Genomic DNA, 6,880 nt, shown 5'->3' with positions numbered 1-6,880 from the left:
GTGATCAGCAAGATCAGCCAGCACAGAAGTGAGGAGAGCAGCTGTCGAGAAGCCCCGTGCCGCCTGATAAGCATTTCCAAGGCACCAGGATTTAGTAGTGAACACACATTCTGGTGTGTATCTGGTCAGGCTGTTCTGTGGCTCCAGGCCTGTTGATTCAAGCCTGTAATCCCAGCATTCGGAAGGTGAAGATAGGAAGATTATAGAGGGTCAAGGTTCATCTTTGGCTACATAGCAAGTTTGAAGCCAACCTGGACTATATAAGAACCTGTCTTTATTAAGAGAGAAACAAACCGGGCGGTGGTGGCGCACGCCTTTAATCCCAGTACTTGGGAGGCAGAGGCAGGCAGATTTCTGAGTTCAAGGCCAGTCTGGTCTACAGAGTGAGTTCCAGGACAGCCAGGGCTACACAGTCTTGGGCGGGGGGGGGGGGGGGGGGGGGAGAAAGAGGGAGGGAGGGGAGAGAGAGAGAAAGAAATCAACAAAGATCTTAGGCTGATTTCTGCAGTATTAATAATGGAGGGAGAAGGGGGCTTGAGGACACAAAATGACAATCTGAAAAACATTCATTGACCTTGATGTTAGTCAACACTGGCCACTACAGTCACGACCACTGAAGGAGGGTGTGTTAGCATTTGGCGGTCCCTTAGGGATAGGAGATGAGGCCAGGCCTGGTGGCGAGAGCCTACAACTCTATTCTGGAGACCAAGGTGGAGGGTTTTGAGAGTTCTAGACAGGAGTTCAAGGGCAGCCTGGTTGGTACTTTAATAAGTCCCTCAACAGCAAAAAGAGACCTGGAAATAAGGGCGGTTGTGGAGTGCGTGCCTAGGAGGTGGGCAGAGGGAGCCAGGGTTGTGCTGCCATCTGGTGACAGGGTCAGGTCAGTGACGTGCAGGGCAAACCTGGCTTTAGAGTGGACTTCGGTCAGGCACCTTCAGTGCCAACCTCTTTTGAGAGGAGCTAGGTATGTGCCTCTTTCCACCTGTAACTCCCACCACCTCAGGTGAAACCCAAACCTCCCAGGCCCCCCTCACAACAGTGCAAACCATGAGCTGTAGGTAGGAAGACCAGCAGGGTCCCATCCAGTCCACTGCATTCTCCAAATGACAGCGGGCAAGGAACGGGTACCATTCACAGTGCAGTGTTCAGTGTCCTTGTAAAATGCATTGTCATCTGTTCCAGCCATTCATTTCCTCCCAGCTTCAAGGGGCTGGGTGTGTGTAACAAAGACCAGACACCCTGCAACGCCTAAGGCCCGAACAGGCTTGGAGGCCTGATGCAGCCAGAGATTTCAGTTTCCCAAGCCCCCGGTCAGGTTCTCTCTCAAGGCACACATGAAATGCTTGCTCTGTGTATGTGTGTGTGTGTGTGTGTGTGTGTGTGTGTGTGTGTGGGGGTGGTGGTGGTGGTGGTGTTTTGAAATAGGGTCCCACTCTGCAGCCCTGGCTGACCTCAAACTTAGAGACATCTACTTGCCTCTGCAGGATGCTGGGATTAAAGGTATATACCGCCACACCTGTCCTTCAGCAGCAAACGTTGCTCCTCTGCAAGGGTGGCCCCTCAAAGGCCATCGCTTTGATAAGACTGTGATGTCTGCTGTATGAACACAGGAGGCTGCCTGCCTGTCCCCTACTTTCCCCCCCTCTCTAAGAAGACATCACCAATGAACAGCGGGGTGGATCTCTGCCTTCCCTTTTCTCACAGAACACCTTTTAGAGAGTATTATGTCTGACGGTCAAAAGATTTCTTTTTAGTGATGTGTATGTAGTATTCCAATTTTAAAATGGACCCATCTTGGGGACTGGGGAGATGGCTAAAAACACTGGCTGCTCTTCCAGAAGCCCTGGCTCTGATTCCCAGCACGCACAGGGCAGCTCACAATCCTCTGTAACTCCAGTCCCGGGAACCCTCCCCTACCTTTTGTCAGCACTGACCCTGCACCCTCTTCTGGCCGGCATGGGTACTGCATGCACATGGTGCATAGACATACATGTACACTAACACCCACACCTATATAAAATAAAATATGGGTGGAGGCAGTGGGAATGAACCAGTCTTGTTTTTGAAAGACTTTGTAGTCCTGACTGGCCTTGAATTCGCAGCAGTCCTCATTGATCTGCTTCTCAAGTACGGGGATTATAGAATGTGCTGCCACCCCGGCAGTCCACCTGTACACTTATAAGTATATGTAGGGAAGGGGTGTGTGTGTGTGTTTGTGCACGTGCACAGATGCATACACAAGTGCATGTGTGCGTGCCAGAGGTCAATGTCCGGTGTCTTGCTTTCTGCCTACCTTTTTTTGAGACCAGATCTCTCACAGAACATGGCCGACTGTTCAGGACCCCGGGATGCTTCTTTCTTGGTCCCCCCAATGCTGGAATTACAGGCATAGCTGGCTTTGTGTCTGGGAGCTGGGGATCACCCTCACTCCGGTCCTGGTGTTTACACAGCAAGCACTCTCTGAACCCAGCCACTTTCTCATAACCACCTTCGTTCTTCAGACCCACCCACCGGTCATGGGATGAGATCATTTTCAGGCCCAGGAACTACAAACTATATTCAGAGGACCTTGGCTTTGCTCCTAAATGCCATGGGCAGCAGGGTCAGTTTCTAGGAAAGGTCAAGGGTGTTTGGGCTTTCCATTTCAATCGATTCCTCCCAGGCTATCTCCTGTCTCTGAGGCCCTCTCCGCACACCCTGCCAGGTCAGGGTGCTATTGATCAGGAGTCAGTTCTCTGCCCATCTGATAGCTGCTTGCTTCCCCGACTGTATTTCTCTGATTCTGAGATGTCCTGGGCCCTAAGAGATGCCCTGATTTCCCATATGCTCCAGTGTAAGACATGCATTTTAAACCTCAGAAATAGATGCCTCACATCAGTCCTTGTGAGTTTATAAAGTGTTCACATTCCTCATAACTGTTTCCGTTTTCCTGGAAGATAGTACCGCAGTGCTTAATCCTTTTGAAGGATGGGGGAGGTGTTGAGAAAGTCTTACTTTGTAGCTACACAGCTCAAGGTGGACTGGAACTCAGTGTGTATAGGCAAGGTTGGCCTCAGATTCACTGTGATCCTCCTGCCTCAGCCTCCTCCTGAGTGTTGGGGTCACAGATGTGAAACAGTACACTGTGTGTAATGGTCAGTAGAAAAGTGTGACTCTGGTGGGTCTGTGAGGCCTGTTTCCAGAGGTGACTCGCTCTGAGGGTGATACCCTGAGTATAGCACCACCATGGCTGCAGCCTGGGTGGAATAAAGGTGGGGAGGGAGAAAGCCATCAGCAAGACCAGGAAGCTGGTCGAGTTTAGGGTTTGCCGTGCATTCTGCCAAGAATTCAAGACCAGCCTGGGCTACATAGCAAGATGAAAGGAAGAGACACAGAAGAATGTGTGGGGGAGGGCCAGCCTGGGCTACATAGCAAGGAGAGAGCCTGGAGAGGGAGAGATAGAGGAAGAGAGGAGAGAGAGAGAAGGGGGCTTGACGTTCCAGCTCTGCTGCTTCCAGGCTTGTGACTCAGGTCTCAGTCACGTCATGACGACTTGAGGGAGGGTCGACTCCTTTCCACCATGGGTTCAGGTGTAGAATTCAGGTGTAGACATCAGCTTGTCGGGCTTATGTGGCAAGCGCTTTTTCCTGTTGAGCCATCTCGTCAGCCCCAGTGTAGACCAGGCTGGCCTCATGCATGTAATCCTTCTGTCTCTGTATCTTCAGCACACCCTACTGGAAAACACAACCACAGCCAACCACACCCTCTTTTCACTCATCTTTCTCAGTGGGCTGCAAGGTCAGTCTCCCCACCACGCTACACCTCAGACCCCTGCCTACCCGCAGGCATCCTTCCTGCCTGCCTGCTTAGCCACCTACCTGCCTGCCTGCCTACCTGCCTTTCCTTCTTTCCTTTTTTAAATTCTGTTTTCTGTGTACGACTGCTCTGCCTGCATGTATGTCTGCGTACCGTGTGCTATCTGGTGCCTACGGAGCCCTTAAGAGGGCATCCATTCCCTGGAACTGGAGTTATAGATAATTGTGAGTCACCACGTGGGTGCTGGGAAGTGGACTTGGGTCATCTGAAAGAGTAGCCAGTGCTCTTACCCACTGGCCCTTTCTTACTTCTTTCTCTCTCTCATTCTTTCTTTCTCCTCCTGCCCCTCTGTAACAGTGAAAATTGAACCCTTGGCCTAATATGGATGAGGCAAAGGTTCTACAACTGCAGCTCTGGACTCCTTGGTGGCAATTCCTTGACCTCCAACCACAAAACTAACACATACAAAATTCAGACACTGTCCAAGGTGCTGTGCACCAGGAAACCACAGACTGGGCCTTGGGATGAGGCTTCGCAGCAGACAGCCCTTAGGGGAAATCTGAAGCCATTAAGGAATTATTAGCCACAACCCTCTTCAGTGTCCGAGGTCTTCCTGTAAGTAGCCCACACTCTCCTTTCTGGAGTTTGCATTTAGAAGCTGGGACACGAGGTTGTGGCCTTGGACCTCAGCTTTGCCATCACTTTTAAACTGACTTTAAATGACACATGCCTTTCCTGTCCAGAGAGACTCCAGACTCCCATGTTTCCCTACCTCGGTAGGACCGAATTTATTTTATTTTTCCTCTTTCAGACAGGGTCTTGTTGTGGGAAATATTAAAACAAACCAGCTCGTTCCTGCCCTTGTGCTGGCAACTCTCTGCCCCTGCGCCCTGGCCAGCCATGCACTGGTAGGCAATGGCTGACCTGCTTTTATCTCGTGGAGACTGTGACTCAGAACTCCACAATCTCTCCACCCAGCTCAGTAGGTTTCCACTGGCGGGTTGTTACTACATCAGCCTCATGCTTCAATACCCCCCACAGCCTTTGTGGTGCACATGAGGTGAACCCACGCTTTGACACCATACTTTTCTCTCTGAAACCCAGATGAGTTGCTGGGAGAAGAAAAATACCATACAAACTTGGTTCAGAAACAATAGTAACTCAATCCTAACAACTAGAATCCTAATCTTGTAAGCCGTATTAAATCTAATTTCTCCAATGGCGAATCCAATGACAAGGATTCGCCATATGCCGGGAGACACTAGTGGCTACATCTTGTCCTCAAGATATCCCCATCCAACAGGGACTCTCAGTCTCTCTCTCTCTCTCTCTCTCTCTCTCTCTCTCTCTCTCTCTCTCTCTCTCTCTTGCCTCCTTCTCTCTTTCCCTGTCCAACTCCGAAGCTCGGAAGTTCCTTCCAGTGATTGGCTCCTTTATTCACAAAAAGTCACCTGAGTAGTGACTCACTCCTTGTCTGCAGCCTCTCCCAAGAGAGAGCAGAATGAATTAGCATCAAAATGCAAACAGCACCAGGCCCATCCACAACAGGGTCTCACTAGGTAGCCTTGGCTCCTTAACAGGCTAAATATGTATAGCAGACTGGAGCTTGCTCTGTAGACCAGGCTGGCCTTGAACTCATACAAATCTGCCTGCCTTGGTCTCCTGAGCATTAATATTAAAGGCATGTGACATATACCCTACCTGTTTTTCTTTTTATTAAAAAATATATATATATTGCCAGCACTTGGGAGGCAGAGGCAGGTCAATTTCTTGTGAGTTCGAGGCCAGCCTGGTCTACAAAGCAAGTTCTAGTACAGCCAAAGCTACACAGAAAAACCTTGTCTGGAAAAACAAAAACGGAATACTGTAGTGCACACCTTTAATTCCAGCACTCAGAAGGAAGGCAAAGGCAGGAGGATATCTGTGAGTTTGAGGTCAGCCTGGTCTACAGAGTGACTTCCGGGACAGCCAAGACTGTTACACAGAGAAACCTGTTAGTGAGTATCTTTTTTTTTTTTTTTTTTTTTGGTTTTTCGAGACAGGGTTTCTCTGTGTAGCCCTGGATGTCCTGGCATTCACTTTGTAGATCAGGCTGGCCTCGAACTCAGAAATCCGCCTGCCTCTGCCTCCCGAGTGCTGGGATTAAAGGCGTGTGCCACCACACCCGGCTAGTGAGTGTCTTTAAAAACCCAGATGTGTTATGTGAATATGTTTTTATTTTAATCCCAGGTGTGGGATAAGAGGCTACTTCACAATGGGTGATTATGATTTGCCTCATGCTCTAGCAGGGGCATGGTTTTGCCAGGTTCATATACTTTCTGAGAGTGTGACGTTTGGAATTCTGGGAACTTTTGAGAATCTGCTACAAGGGGCCAGGTGTATTCAGAGGAGGTTGCTTCTGGTTCCTGCTGCTGCTGTTTGTCAAGTAGTCATTGGCGATAGCCTGGTGACTAAGATTGGTCTTATCCCAAGGAACTCAGACACCCCTAATCAGCAGGAAGTAGTTTAAAGAGGTCTACACCCTTTTCCCCTCTAACCTTCTTTCTCTCTTACCTAGTGTTAAGTTGGGGAGGGTGAGGAGGCTGGAGAGATGACTCAGCGGTTAAGAGCACTGAATTCTCTTCCAAAAGTCCTGAGTTCATATCCCAGCATCCTCATGGTGGCTCACAACTACCTGTAATGAGATCAGACGCCCTCTTCTGGCACCTCTGAAGACAGCTACAGTGTACATATTTATAATAATAAATAAATCTTTTTTTTTTTTTAAAAAGAAACTCTGAGCAAAAACAAAACAAATTTATATTTTTTTATTATGTCTGTTGAGTGTCCACCACATGTGTGCTTTGTGCACAGAGGCCAGATGAAGAAATAGAATTTTCTAGAGCTTGAGTCACGGGTTTGAGTCTCCTGACATGGATGAGTAGATGCTCAGAACAGATATCAAGTCCTCTGGGAGAGCAAGAAGCACTCTTAAACACTGAGTCATCAGCCGGGTGTGGTGGCGCACGCCTTTAATCCCAGCACTCGGGAGGCAGAGGCAGGCGGATTTCTGAGTTCGAGGCCAGCCTGGTCTACAAAGTGAGTT

The sequence above is a fragment of the Mus caroli genome, chromosome 2, assembly GCF_900094665.2.
Source record: "Mus caroli chromosome 2, CAROLI_EIJ_v1.1, whole genome shotgun sequence".
NCBI lineage: Eukaryota > Metazoa > Chordata > Mammalia > Rodentia > Muridae > Mus > Mus caroli.
This window is presented reverse-complemented; position numbering follows the sequence as displayed.